This window comes from Acipenser ruthenus, chromosome 1, assembly GCF_902713425.1.
Source record: "Acipenser ruthenus chromosome 1, fAciRut3.2 maternal haplotype, whole genome shotgun sequence".
NCBI classification, from domain to species: domain Eukaryota; kingdom Metazoa; phylum Chordata; class Actinopteri; order Acipenseriformes; family Acipenseridae; genus Acipenser; species Acipenser ruthenus.
Window position 1 is genome coordinate 78,076,539 of NC_081189.1, and position 16,471 is coordinate 78,093,009.

The 16,471-nt window shown below is 35.2% G+C and overlaps 1 protein-coding gene across 26 annotated transcripts in view; it reads left to right on the forward strand.

Moving 5' to 3' along the window:
* LOC117421380 (receptor-type tyrosine-protein phosphatase delta-like) overlaps positions 1 to 16,471 on the forward strand; it is a 607,967-nt gene that overhangs the window by 67,104 nt on the left and 524,392 nt on the right. The window lies entirely within an intron of this gene.

The following is a 16,471-nucleotide window of genomic DNA, read 5'->3' on the forward strand; positions in this document are numbered from 1 at the left end:
CTGATGCAGCTGTTATGAGGGACACTTCACATCCAAGCAAAAAGTGTCTTAAGAAGTATCATACAGTGGTAGCCAAGACCAGCTGTAAAAATGCCGAAAAATGGCACGGCACTCTCTACGGTAAAACTGAAGTCAATGCGATATGCAGTTTTGTTAACTGCTAGAGGGCATTATCTGACTAGAAACTGACTTACTTACAGATTACTACTGTGTTTCGACAAAGGATGCCACACACTAAAGCTTGTGAATACCAAAAGCACAAAGCTTACATTGAGTTAATCATTTTTATACTGTACTGGACGTTGCCTAATAGTAAAAAAAAAAAAAAAAAAAGTTGTTAAAATGTGTATGTACATGACTGTAGGGCTGAGCAAAGAAATGAATATCCTGCTTCTCATTTGATGTTTCATTTGTGTGTGTGTGTGTATCTATGCAACCTACAGTAGTAAACACATGTTCATCATTTATTTTCACTTACTGTGCAGCTGTGTGCTTGTGTAAGAATGAGAAGTAATGAATGGGTTTCTTGTCAACAACGCATTTTCCAAGGGTGACAAAAGTCAACAATGTACAGTAAGAATTTAAATTCAGGACTACTAGTGAGCGCAGTAATTAATTATATGTTATGTATTTTTTTTTGTTATCTAGTTTAACTATTGTATGAAACTATATATAAATAAATGTTCTCAAATACTGCAAACAATGTTGTGCTTGTGTAGCTCTTTATATCACAGTCATCAGGGGAGGATGGCAATTTGTTCCAAGGGATGTCTAATTGGTTAAACGACCTATCACCGAGATACTTCTTGTGTATAATTTATAATGTTTTTCTTGCTGTGATTAAATGTCAGTACACAGCCTAGCCATGCTCATTCAGCAATATGCATAACCTATGTGAACTATACCTGTCAAGTTAAATGTAATACCTGTTTCACACAGCACAATTTATAGTATGCATTTTCTAATTTGCATAGCGTTTAAATGTTTATTAATCAAAATAGAGACTTAATGATTCAAACACCCAAACTAATGAATTGGTTCTGTGCTTGTAAAATTGTTGAATTTTAAGATTTTTTATTTAACATAGTTAAGGAAATTTTAGCTTGTTGCCGGGATCATGATAGTTTCTTGCAAGGTATGATAATGCATTTACTTTCAAGAATGTTCTGCCTACAATGTGCATTGATTAAAATGTCCAATCTATAACCTGCTTAACATCTTATTAGACTTTTCTATAGAAGGCCTCAGAGACATCATTTTCAAAATTCAAGTGTATTCTTTCAACATCCTTTTTTTGTGTTCATTGCAGATCATATGCAGAAGCAATACCTTAATGATGTTAAGTGACAGCTTATAAATGTTTCTCTTTGAAAACTCATTAATAATTTTCCTGTGACCATTTCCTCTATATTACTTGTACTGTAACACTTGAAATGTATTTGCTTACGATTGTAAGTCGCCCTGGATAAGGGCGTCTGCTAAGAAATAAATAATAATAATAATAATATTCTAACTGAGTATACCCTGTTATAGTTATAAAAGCTGTATTTAATCCATCAAACCAGACTTGATGTCTTTAAATAACCTATGAGTTAAAGCTTTTTTTTTTAAAGCTTTTCTGATGGAAAATATATCAGGTAGGTTAGTCTATACCAGTGGTTTTCAAACTTTTTAGGCCCTGTACCCCATTCCAAAAAATCTAATCTACCGCGCACCCCCATCTGAGAGAGGGTCATAATATACCTATGAAAACAGAAAAAAATTGTATATTTTAATTACTAGGCTTAAGTACTTATTGATATTTACTGAAAATATATATTTTTTAAAATACTTACCTACCAATGTGATGAACGTGTATGCTTTTTGTCACAGATTTCAGTAAAACTACACCCTGATTAGTAAACAATGCAGCCCATACACAAGGGTATGTTATTCTGTATTTTAAAATGAACAAATAGGACTTCAAGTTCAAAAATTTAAGCGGGTCATTAAAAAAAATAATAAACAAGCCTCGATTTGCTAGCTCAGAAGGCACACAGGGAAGGAGGAGGGGCTAGAGTTCAGCCAATTACTACTCATGGAAAACTGCTGTTAAACTAATAAAATCAAATAAAATGAAAACTAAATGCTATGTAAAATTATTTCAAATTATTATGGTCCAAAAACAGGATATGCTTTTGAAAAACAAAACCTAGAGTTCTAATTTAAAACAAAATCAGAAAGCAATTCAACAAAAGTGTAGCGAGAAAAGAGACGGGGCATTTTGCATAAAAACAATTTAAAATGTACAAATACATGCATTTAAAAAAAAAGAAATCAGGTAGCATGTGGAACTGTATGAATACTGAATAACACATTGAATATGTGTGTTTTTTTTTATTTATTTAACTCGAATGTTATCGTTTAACACTTGAGCTGGACATTTAAAATGCTATGTGTGTCTTGTGCAGTATCGAATCCAGACAGAATAAGCACGTTGTTTTGAAGTGAATAGTTCCAAAAGCTAAATTTGATGAGTAGAAAGGTGACATTTATATGATGCAGTCAAAAATGACTTTTAGCAAAATGCTTACATGTTAGTGTTTAGTGCAGTCATCTGTTCATGTTAATCAGCTGCCAGACAGCTTGTTGGTGGGCACTCACTGTATGACATGAACACACGCAATAGGTCTGGAGTAGGGAATCCAATTCCAGATACTTCCCATTCCCAGGAGTTAGGGATTTATTTATTTATTTATTTATTTTTAATCCTGCAATTCCATTTTTTGTAATAATAATACAGTGCTTTTGCTTTTATTAGCCTAATAATTAACGGTGTGCATGCCTAGGCTAATGCAATCACTCGACAAGGGAGTTCTTCAACTAATTAGTCACTGTGAAAAAACACATAAAGCATTGCAAGTAAAGATAACACAGTCGTGTACGCTCCAGCTCCAGCGCAGTGATTTCACTGTCTTAGTGCGGCACAGCTACCTGCTCAACTCAATAATACTGTTATTTAAAAACATAAACTTAGATATAACACACTGAACTGATTAAACTACAAACACTGAACATTTAAACTCCAGAAAGTAAACGTACCTAGTAAATACTACACATTTTTAAAAGAAGCAACATCATACAATGATTTTTTTTTTCTTTTAAGCCTACAGACTGCAGAAACACTGCCCAGCTGTTTAAATATCTAATTTAGACATGTGCTCTCAACGCTCACTCACTATCAGCAGCCGTTTGGGTGTTTATAGTTAACCTCGCCCAACAGAAAGGAAACGTACACCAGTATGGCTGTGGTTTTATTTGAAAGGAGATTCAACATTGTTGATTCGATTACTAAGTCGCAAAGTACTACAATGTGGTAAAAAAAAATTAAAATAAAATTCTGTTGTCTGCCATTACAGGATTTTTCTCACGTACCCCCTGAGGAGCGCTCAAGTACCTCAGTTTGAAAACCGCTAGTCTATACAATAGTATCAATATAACATACAAACTTAAGTTTGCTGCTGGGCAACATTCAAGACCTGTACTGCACTATTGTGAGCAGTAACAGGAGGTGTGCATTTGTGACCTGCAGACTGATGTTTTGACTGGCGTCTTAAATCTTATTTGGAGGATGCATGTAGTAAGAAAGCAACATGCATTAAGAAGACATTTTAATGTACAAAATGTGGACTTGATTGTGGGACAGTATAAGGGGACTGTATGTGCAGTATGTTATTGCACCACATTTGAGCAAAATGAACCCAAAACTTAATTAACTTGCAACCTCCCTTCCTATACTGCACTTCTACTGTAATTAACTTGCAAGGGATATATAACCACATTTCAAAGTAAGACATACAATAAATTGAACAATAATATAGAACTAAACACGGTTCTAATTTACTTATGACTGAGGAAAGTGAGACACCATGGTGGGAATTATCATGAATCCTGTGCCACCAGATAAGTTGCTGGCATCTGGTAGAAACCTGTATTTGGCAGGTAATGGTCACCAGGGATTTTAGACAATAGTTTTTCCTTTCCTACCTACCTCTTACAACTGGTGTTTGCAGATTAAGGAATAGGAAATAGAATAATCCAAAATGGGTAATTAAAAAATATGTATTTGTTTGTGTTGACATACTGTGGATGTTAATCGGTTTATATGTCAGTCTAAAAACACTTGGCATTAAATGACCTTGTATTGGATACATTTTAATGAGACAATATGAAATTCACCAGAAACAATTAATGTAATATGTTACTAGCATTAACATCTAGCAGTAAATTGATATGAAATATGTAACAATAAAACAGAGGAGGCGTGGGTTGTACAGATACAGTCATCTGAGAAGTGGGTTGTATCAGTTTCTCAGAGACGTCGGATTCAGTGACCAACAGTTGCGTCGCACAGTGAAGAACTTATCTGAAGCAGCAGAGAGGAGCAGCAACTGGCTGTGGTTGAGACGGAAAGATTCTGGCTGGGGATCTCAAGCACAATAGAAAGAAAGAAACGCAGATGTACAGGAAAGTAAGTTGGGCTGAGTTGAGGGGGGGACGGAGGGGGGTGATGCTGGGACGCCAGAATCACCGTCGAGCCCTCTTGAGGTGTCGTGGGCTGTCATGCTGATGCGCTGGGGAGGCCGCACTGTGGTTGATCCCCGGAGCCAGCATTGCAGCCGTTGTGTGTGCTGATGCGCCAGGGAGGCAAAATAAGCTAATCCCTGGAGCCAGCATTACACTTCAGCCATTAACACCAGACAGAAGGATATCTACATCATCATATGGAAGGAAACGTAAATGGATGGAGACACATATGGATCACATTAGTTTACTGTAAAACAACGTCTTAGTTGGTGCTTATCTTGGCGAGAGCCGAGTTCAAATCAGCATGAAGTTTTAACATCTACTCTCGTGTAATGGAAATCAAAATAATTACGCCTTCTCGTGTGTTATTGTTACATATTATTGTGTGTTTTAAGTCATAAAATAATTATTTTACAAAAATAACCCCCCCCCCCCCCCCCAGATTTAAACTTTAAATGAAGTTGTATTGAATGTATCTTGCCAATGCAAAATAGTCCCTCTACATTGGCTTTGGAGGCTATTAAAATAGTAGAACGTTTTACTGCTGAAATACTTATGTATTTCATGTACTGCAAATTGAATGTTCTGAAATGTTATTAAAAAGTGCCGACTTTTACATTTTAAGCGCTAAACCTTCGATTATTCTCACCTTCAGACTCTCAGGCTCAGCGCATCAACGAAACTCAAAGGGACAGTAGCAGGCAGGCTGACTTGCTTGCTTGCTGGGAGCCACTGATAGTTAACATAAACAAAACTGCTTACTGCATTTTAATAATGTCTGCAATTACTGTGCTGTTGTTTACCTGAATACGTCTTGAATGGACAACTTTAAAATCTGAAACCTTATGTTTACGCAACCTGGTTTTAGAAACTGTTGATCAGCTGCATTCAATACTAAATAAAGCTTGAGGCTTCAAAGGCTTTCTTGTTGCAGCCGAACTGATCGATATTTTGTGATTTTAAAGAAATTACATTCAACGATATTGATTGACATTTTAAATGTCTATGATTCTGTTTACTATGACAGTGTTAGACTAATGAAAATTATTTAAGTGGCCTGTAGTTCTTACACACCAGCTGTAATGATGCCGAATTTCACTTTAAAAACATGTTGACCCAGGCACACATTGATCTTAATGCATGGAATGAACCACTGATTATGTACAGTGCTAGCCCGTTATAACACGACCCGTTATAGTGCGGAATCGGTTAGGACACGGTAAGGTCGTGGCACCTATTTCCCCCATAATGCAATTTAACTCACAAACGTTGAGTTTTATTGTTGTTTTTCATTACCGTATTTAAACCCATTTACATTGAAACTGAGACATATAGTACTGATAAAGCTCCTGTGCTTGCATTGTATTTTTTTAGTTTTTTCTAAAAGTAAAAACAAACTGTCCGTCAATGTTACAAAACAAGTATGAAACAGTACAAGTGTGTATAAACGTCCTTGGATTCTGTGTTATTGATTTATAGTTTACAACATTTATTATACAAAATATACAATTTAAATAAGAGTGGTGTGAACTTTAAACTGGTGGAATAGCAGTTTCTATTATACTTTATATAGTGTAACGACCTCGGATTTATACTATTACACGACTGGCCTACGGACCCTGTGTGTGTGTGTGTGTGTGTAAGCAGGGAAGCAGTAAGCTTGCCGCAGCCGGGATTGACTGACGTCCAGGTAGGTGGGGACATGAAAGCCCACGTCAATGCAGACGGAGCTGACAGCTGAGTCAGAAAAGCTGCTGTGTGAATGTGCAAGACTGTTAGTTGTTTTTAGTGAGGCCCAGGCTGACAGGGGCCAGGAATAATCATCCCCATAAACTGTGGATTTGAGTACCTGCAAATTATGTGTGTCTCCTTCCTTCATTTTCCACGGTACGCTACAATATTAATTTGGCCGTTGTAAATCATTTCGGGAACACAAATGCCAATATTTCTTACAAGGCAAAACACAAATAACACAACCGTGTTATAACGGAGTAGCACTGTACTTTTTAACCATATGGCTTTGAAATTTATGCACCAGTTGTAATTGGGCCAGTTCCGATTTCCGATATTCCATATCAGTAATTAGCAGATACTGATTCCATTACAGATTTTAATAATTGTTCCTTGTTTATAATACAATTAAAAAACACAGGTATATCAAATAGCATGTTTACTAAACTTAAAGAGTAAGTAGCAGGGTTCCAAAAAATACAGCGTTGCACGTCCCTACGTGTTGCTTCAACTGTTCAAATAATGTGCCTGTAATTTTTCTTTTCATTGTTAACATCCTGACAGTTGTTTTAACACATGAATTAATGTAAAGTAACTTTTGTACTCTTAGAAAAAAATAAAGACAAACTTACCTTTAAAATAACTTTTATTTAGAAATATATGACCATATACAGTTCAAAGAAACAGCCAATAATAATGGTGTGCAACAAATATACTCCATTCAGACACACAACCTCTGAAAACAGAGCAGGCCTATTTATAATATACTACCTGTACCTGACACGAAGGTCCAAGAAAGGGCTGGGTCATGCCCCACCTCCTAAAGGGCACTGTGTCAGGAAATCAGAACCTGGTCATAGCCTAACACAATGACTGCCACAGCCTTGTGTCAGGACATCTGACCGCAGTCATACCCCAACTCCAATGCTACAACTCCTAATACAAATGTTCTGTTATGTCATTTCTTAAAAATTGCCTTCACATACATTAATTTATTCATACCTTATACACAAACTTACATTTTCCATATTTCCAACTTTCATATGTCATATTTTTATTTGTAAGAGTCTTGACTACTGACTCAGTATGTGGTGATGAATTTGAGTTCCACCTCATTTGTTAAATGTAATGATTTTTTTTCAAGTAATATGATGATTGTTTAAATGATTTAATTAAAAGCTGACTAAGTGAATTACTAAGTGTAAGTATAATGCTTACCAAATGTAATTCATGAGTGTGATCTGTCTTCATCGTGCTTAGTTTTATGAACGATCAACAATAAACTTTATGCCATTGGATGTGGAAATGTATATGAATCCAGGCATATAAAATTCACAATATCAGTGTTTGCGCCAGGACTTACATACTGAGGGTCAATGTGGCCCCCTCTCAAAATTTTAGGGGGACATTTTCTTCAGTGAGGGGGTCAATATGTTTGATTCAGACCCAACCACCATTTCTTATTTTTGTTTGTTTTTAAATATGCCAGCAGAGTTTACTGACCTTTTGTTTCTGAATAAAAAATAAAACTGTAAAGCTGTAGATACAACCAAGGTGTCTCTACAATACTCACTGTCACTTTTGGGGACAATATTGGGAAATGTGTCACAGTGATGCTGGTGTATCACTGAGTAGAGGATATTAATTGTACCAAATCACATTAGAACAGGGGTTTTCAATCTTTTTAAGCTGCGTACCCCTTTCCAAAAAATGTAGTCCACTGAGATAGTCATAAAATGAAAACAGAAAAAAGGTCTGTACAATAACATGATACAACAAAACGCACAAGCCTTGGAGTGTGTGATGGATACAATTATAAAAGTTACAGTATTATAAAAGAAAAAATATATATTGTATTTACTTTTACCTAAAAAATAGTCCCTCAGACAGGTTTCTAGTTTTTGTAAACATCATCATTTTATTGTAAATATTAATTAATTAAAATCAACGAAGCCTCCGTGCTAGCCTCAAATCACTCAGAAATAACATAGGCCTATTACATGATAGCAAATGGCAATCATGTATTTTTTTATTGATAATAACATTACAGAAAAGGCAAAGAAAAGTTCACTGTCCACGTATCTCTACAGCTGACCTCATTACGAAAACATATTATTGGCATTTTTAAATTCTTGGTGATTAAAACATACAGTACTGATGCTAACTTAAAAAGCAATAATAAAACGCTTACCTAGTATGTGATGGATGTCCCTGATGTTATCACACAAATCACTGATGATGGCAGGGAAATTGGAGAGAGCTTCAGTCGCAAGACATTTTTTGGCGTTATTAATCTCTAACGGTATTTCGTCTTGATCGCCCTTTGCTAGTAATGTTCTAGTATTGAGCCAACAATCCATATTTTTTCACTGGATTGAAAGCTAAAAACTCTTAACTCTCACACCAGGCGTAACGCATGGCAATACCTTGGTTTCTGATTCGCCATACATTCTGTATTTTGAAATGTAGTACTTAAGTTACAATAAACTTTAATACGGTCATTGAAAAAAATAAATATCGATTTACAAGCACGAACGCACACAGGAAATAAAATGAGTTAAAGACTTGGCTTTTAGTTTTTTAAAATATGTAATCTTTTTTTTTTATTTATCCCAGACAGACCAACTGTTTATGACATTTAAACAACAGGGCTTATTTAAAACTTACATATTTAATATGTAAATTAGTCGTGTGTGCACTGAACGCTCTGTCACAGCTCGTCAGTCTGGTGTTACCGACTAAACGTTGATTACATGATAAAAGTTTGCAATAGATTGGCAAGTGGTACTAAATAAAATGTGTTGTCTGACTGCTAGAAGAAACCACATTACTATACAGTTTAATAGTAGTCGTATTTAAATGCCATTGTCTTGACTGGTAAATTCTTACCTAGCGCGAACACTGCAATATATTAGTATTTGCCATGAGGAATATTAGGGAAACTATGGCCCTGTCCACACTACATAACCGATCTCGAGAACCGTACTCGAAACCGCTTTAAAACAGCTCAAAGCGTCCACACTGAAGTACCGTTTCATGTTTAGTGAGGCTTAATGCGCCCACACACCATTAGAATAGTTCAGTTACAATTCCCAGTAGCGCAACGAACCGTGGAAATTAATACGACAGTATCCCACCATGCACTGTATTTTATTTTAAAATAATGTGTTATGCCCCATATTAACAGAGGTCCATATTGCATAAATGAAACAAGTACTGTGGAAAAAGTAAATCTGAACACACACACACACACACAAGTAGGGTTTGAAGTTTTCAGGTTTTACTGTTAATCAGGTGAAGTCCCTTTAAATAAATTGAGCTGATTCTGTTTTATAATTAAACTCAGAAAAAAGCTGTTAATTACAAAACAATCTTTGTTTTTACCTTCATATCTTGCCTGAGCCTAATTCTGGTCCTCTTAATTTTATTTAAAACAGAGCTGACAAATTACGTAATTTGTTCATCCCCGATCCTATTTTTAACTCGCATTTCATTTTTGCAGTCGCCTAATTTAACGCTGTGTTCTTGTTATGTATTATTTATTTATTTATTTATTTATTTATTTATTTCTTAGCAGACGCCCTTATCTAGGGCGACTTACAGTCGTAAACAAAAATACATTTCAAGGATCACAGTACAAGTAATAATACAGTTAAGAGCAAGATAAATACAATGACTTTGGTTTTACAAGTACAAGTACGATTCAAGAAAAATACGATTTTCCCCACTAGTTTAACAGAGATGCCCTGAAAGATTTTTTGAAGCATAAAAATGAATACCTAGTGAGGAGTGTACAGTGATAGCAACTCCTTCGGGCGCCAAACATACCACAAAGCATTTGGGGATATTGGAGGATACACAAAAAATGTAGTTCGGTACTATTACAGCGTCCACAATTCTGATAAACCGCACTACCTGATGCGATCTAACTAGAACCGGACTCGAGACTACCTCCTGAGGTGGTCTCGAGTCCGGTTCTCGAGTACGGTATTAAATGCTCCCTAGTGTAGACGCAAACCGTATTTAGCACTTTTAAGCCGGCTTAAATGCAACTAATACGGTTTAAAGGCATAGTGTGGACAGGGCCTAGATATTATAAACAAAAAGACCATGAGATGAAACAAAGTTCACCTAACTATAAAAACATACTCATTAGTTATTCTTATCTTTTTTATTTTTTTTATTGTTTTTATTATCTAAAAGCTGGTGGGATGGAAACGATTTATAAAAAAAGCCTTTAAATATAGAGATTGGAGTTGAAGAAATACATGTATATTAATTATACAGGATCTTAGTCTATGTTTTATATCTGCATTATTCCAGAATTAGCAAACTACAATTCTCTTTTTGTTGGTTGTGCTGGGAGATAACTCTGAGGGGTCCTTCTGAGATCTATTTATCTATCTTTCTATCAGTGTTTTAATTGCATGTCTTTGTTTTCCTAGTGCTTCCTACCTTTCACGGTCTTCACACAGTCATTTATGCTGTTCCAATACAGCCAAGAACAGAAGCCAACAGACCTTCTTTATATTATACAGTAATTATCATTATCAACAGAGCTCTGAAGGAACATTCTGAATACAGGCTGGGAAGATGGAGATAGGGCTTATGTATATGAGTTTAAAAACTTTGTTGTGCTTCAGTCTGGAATTGGTACATATACTTTGGATGAGCTGGTATTGACACTAGAATTACACTGAAGCATTGCTTTAATGTTGTCAGCTTGGATTTGGAATTCAGGAATCATAACATAAACCTCAGTTTAAAATGTTCTGGAATTTCCATAGCTGAGAAGGTAATTGGATTTTTTTTTTTATGGAGAGGGAATATATCACATTATTACCAGGCTGTATCACCAGGAATTTGAGACGATTAAAATGCTGAATACATTTTGACTTTGAAAGATGATATCCTATTTCGACCCCATGTGCCTACAGAATCAATTTTATTTTGTACAGTATACTGTACTGAGGAGTTGTTTGCATCTATACATATATTCTGGTCAGTTTTTATTATTCATCTGTTTTTGTGTGTAAAATAGCGAAACAATACTGTATGAAAAGAAAACCAGCTCAAGTATAAAACAAATTCTTAGTATTTAGTCTTTTTGTAAATTTCAGGTTCTGTGATACAGAAATGTAGGTAATGATTTCCATTACATGAGAGTAGATGTTAAAACATCATGCTGATTTGAACTCGGCTCTCGCCAGGATAAGGATAATCTACTTGTGTGAGTGTTTGTTTGTACATCAATCTTTCTCTTTAGCAATTGCCATTTTGTTTTGAATTATAGGGTTCAGCATGACAATCCATACACTTTTATCTGTATTTATCTTTACATATGGGCAGTTGCAATTATGTGGAAAACAATATACTATTAAATATATGATAGAAATTAAGAGCAAAAAAACTGTAAAATCTTATTTAGGATGTATCACTTATCAATGACAAATATCTAGTTCGTTTCTCACATTTCCATTTTTAAGAAGGTTTTGCAGAACAAACCCTGGTTTCTTGATGGGTGTGTTTTCTACAACTTGATGTCTTTTAACATGTTCTGTGCTCAATCAACTTCTGATGGACTTTATTGTGTCTATGGATTGTCTTTAATCCAAGTCAAATATTTTAAATATTCATTTATTAAAGCGTTCCAACAGGGCAATACAGAGTATGCAAATAAGATTATTTAGTGATATTTTTGTTTGTTATGCCTTTTTAGCTGTCTGAAAATGAGAGCAGTGTGGTGCAGAAGTTGGGTGTATCAATGAACTAAATGTATTTAGTGAATTATTTAGCAACTTCAGACTATGTTTTACATCTGCAAGATTATTTGGGACAATGAAGGAAAAGTAAACGTATTCTACCTGTATTATTATTATTTGTTTATTTAGCAGACGCCTTTATCCAAGGCGACTTACAGAGACTAGGGTGTGTGAACTATGCATCAGCTGCAGAGTCACTTACAATTACATCTCACCCGAAAGACGGAGCACAAGGAGGTTAAGTGACTTGCTCAGAGTCACACAATGAGTCAGTGGCTGAGGTGGGATTTGAACCAGGGACCTCCTGGTTACAAGCCCTTTTCTTTAACCACTGGACCACACAGCCTCTTGTGTATGCTATCAGTAGATATTAAACATTAAAGTGATCAACTTTGCTCTACATCATACAGTACTATCTACAATTGAAACATGGCAAGGTTGGATGAACTATGAAAGACTACATTTTGTCAAACATGTTTGGTTTTAAAGAAACTGTGCATGGGCATTTTTTAACAGACAGTATTCCACATTCTGTGGATGTGGAACATGATGACCTTTTTTCATAATGACAGCTGCTTACAGTGTATATGCTTGGAAGAGATACCTTTCTTTTTTTTTTTTTAATTTAGTTGTCGCCAATTATTTTACCCCGGTTTTCACCCCAATTTAGCATGCCCAATTATTATCTGTATCTTCGGTTCACCGCTCGCAACCCCTCCGCCGACTCGGGAAACGGAGGCTGGAACACGCGTCCTCCGAAACATGCTCCTGCAAAGCCGTCCTTTTTCGCACTGGAGATCCACAGCAATGCCACCAGACCTATAGTGCCGGAGGACAACACAGATCTGGCGGCTCCACTGCAGAGCCACAGGCGCCCTATCGGCCACAGGGGTCGCTGATGCGCGGTGAGTCGTGGATTCCCCTGCCGACCTTAGCCCTCCCTACCCGGGCAGTGCTCAGCCAATTGTGCGCCGCCCCCTAGGAACTCCCGGTCATGGTCGGCTGTGACATAGCCTGGATTCAAACCTGCGATCTCCAGGCTATAGGGCACATCCTGCACTCCGCGCGGAGCGCCTTTACTGGATGCGCCACTCAGGAGCCCTTAGAAGGGATACCTTTCTAATGATTAATTTAGCTTGAATCTATTTCCAATAGCAAAAAATATGACCCCTTCCACTTCAATAAATGTCAGATGTTAATATTAAAGGTGGTTGACATGTTGTTGAGATTGTATTAGGATGGTACTTCAACCAGTGAATTAAATGTTTGGTTTTTACTATTTAAAAAATGAAATTGTTAGCTATCAGTATATAGTATACTGATATATATATATATATCAGTATATTGTATTACTTGTATTGTAACGCTTGAAATGTTTTTGCCTACGATTGTAAGTCGCCCTGGATAAGGGCGTCTGCTAAGAAATAAATAATAATAATAATGCTTCAGAAATTAATATTTATTTCTTAGCCGACACCCTTATCCGGGGCGACTTACAATTGTTACAAGATATCACATTATTTTTTACATACAATTACCCATTTATACTGGAGCAATCTAGGTAAAGTACCATGCTCAAGGGTACAGCAGCAGTGTCCCTCATCTGCGATTGCACCCACGACCCTCTGGTCAAGAGTCCAGAGCCCTAACCACTACTCCACACTGCGGTTTAGACCAGTGATACAATGGCAATAGTCTGGCAATGTGCATTGTAAAAAACAAAAAACAAAACAAAACAAAACAAAAAATCTTGTTTCCTAATTGAAAAACTATTCTTTCAACATGTAGGAATTTGCAGGTTAACAAAAAAAAAAGTTTAATTGTTTGTGTGTTTATTTGCATATTGTTACAGCACGGTATAACAAATAAAGTATTTTTCTAATTATATTTTAATAAATCCCTTGGACTGCCTCAGCAAGTCCTTAGGTGTATTGTGTGACATTATGTTGGAGTGGTATCCCAAGTAGAACAATAAAAATAGATTCTTTTTTTTTCTCATTAATTATTGTACTTCTGTTAGGCGGACTTGCTGCTGATTACAGAGTTAGATTGTTTGGCTTTTTTATATTGCCAAGACACCTTTTGTTTCTAGCCAGCAGTATTTGCTCTCCTTCAGGTAAAGGATATGACATTTTAGTGCACTTTTTCACTTGGGAAATAAAACTGAGATGTCTATTACATTACAGTTTTCAAGCTGTGCATTAGGAGGGTAATCGGAATCTCCAGGGAGAGGATGAAATTTACTTGGTGGTTTTAATAGCAGGAAACAGTTACACTGAGATAGCACGAGAGGGCTTGTGCGTGGGTATTGATCAGGAACCAGGATTTGTTGGTCTTGTTGCAGTCTCCTTGGAAGATAGTTTAGACGATTGTTATTGTTGTCTGATAAGACACACGCTGAGATACTTTTTTTTTCCTGATGCTTTTTTTTATACTTGATGTGTAATAGATTACACTGTAATTCCTCATTCCATTCTATCAGGTTATTTCAATATCTTTCCCAATACCATACTTGTTGGAGGGTAGTGTACCAGTATATGTGTATTTTTAATATTGCAATTACATTGTAAGCATTATGCATTTTAAATTCTTTGTTATTACTTTTTTTTTTTACCAGGGGGGGGATCTGTCATGTAATCATATATAAATATTAATCTACAGTACATGAAATGAATGGCCCAAGATTTAACCATTATCATTGCCTTAACAATGAACAGAAAGGTATTTCAGTTTACATAAAACATGAATAATTAGATGAAGCATTTATAAAAATACACAAAAGAAACACTAAAGGTATAAACACAATTAATTCTGATCAGTAGATATGTTCATACTTTTTTCTTTAGCTTTTTCTTTCAAACATACTATATTCAGTTCATGAATATAAATTCACTCTTGGCAGAGTTTAGCTTGTTTAAATATTTGAGCAATTTGATTTTATTTTTTATTTTGTTAGTCAACAGTAGACACATTCTAAAGAATTGTTCTTGTGAGTTTTAAAACTGATATTCTTCAAAAAAGCATGCCAAGTAAATAAACAAATCAATACATATAAAATATGTTTATTTTTTCAAGAACTCTAACGTGTTATATATTGTGGACATGTTATTCGTTTTGTATACAGAAGAAATACATCCCTCATTTTAATATGTATAGACCTGGTCTAGCAATTACTTATAGGGTAATGTAACAATGACAATAAAACTGCTATTTTATGATAAACTCCATACAGTATTTTACAACCTTGGCAGTTATTTAATAAAATAAAAAATGACTTCCAGCTGTATTTTTGATACAGCTCAGATAAATAACAGTAATTTGCTCGCCTGTTAGCTGCTGAGCTACTTTCCTAAAGATTTAGCTTTTTTTAGGCATAATGTTTAATAAAACAGGTAAGGTAAGGGCAAAGTGAGGGAATGTATAAAAAGACTTGCTTCATTGCATATGTATAGCCTGTGAATCTATATATATATATATATATATATATATATATATATATATATATATATATATATATATAGTGGCAGAGAAATGTGTTGGGGGTTGAGGGTTGGCAGGGAAAGGGTTAATTTTTGTTCCTGCCAGAGAAATGTGGGGGGTGTGGCTGTGTTCGTTAACGCTAATTGTCACGTGCTTGTAGCAGGTATTTAAAACAGGATCAAATGTTTGTTGGGGGCAGTCTCCGGTCTGTGTGAAGAGACCTGTGTGGTGTAAAAATAAATAAAAAACAATAAAAAAGGGTAGTTTGTAAACCTTTTTGTTTGTGTTGTAACGTTTACATTTGGTTACTTGTAAACAGCTTAGCTGTCCGGTTTGTTAGTTTAGGGACTGTGCAAAGTTTAGTTAGAACTCCATGTGTGAGTTAGGTTTTTGTTTTTGTTTTTATTTTATTTCTGTAATTTATAAAACGGCACGAAAATGCTTGAAAACTTCAATTTCTGACTCTGAGTCTGCTTCAGATGGGCTATCGAACCTTTAATTCAAGTTAAATCTTTCACTATATATATATATATATATATATATATATATATATATATATATATATATATATATACGTATGTAGTGTAAAGTGCACAATTTAAAACCAAAATTATATTATTATTATTATTATTATTATTATTATTATTATTATTATTATTATTATTTATTTCTTAGCAGACACCCTTATACATTTCAAGTATCACAGTACAAGTAATAATACAATTAAGAGCAAGATAAATACAATGACTTTGGTTCAAGCAAGTACAAGTGTGACAAAATACAATTCAATAATACAGCAGATAACAGTGTCAGTGATAGGATATGATCAGGATATGATTAAATACAAAATACTACAGATTAAACACTTGGCAGATTACAGTACTCTGAAGTATAGGATTAAATGCAGGGGCAGATAAGAGCAAATAAAGAGC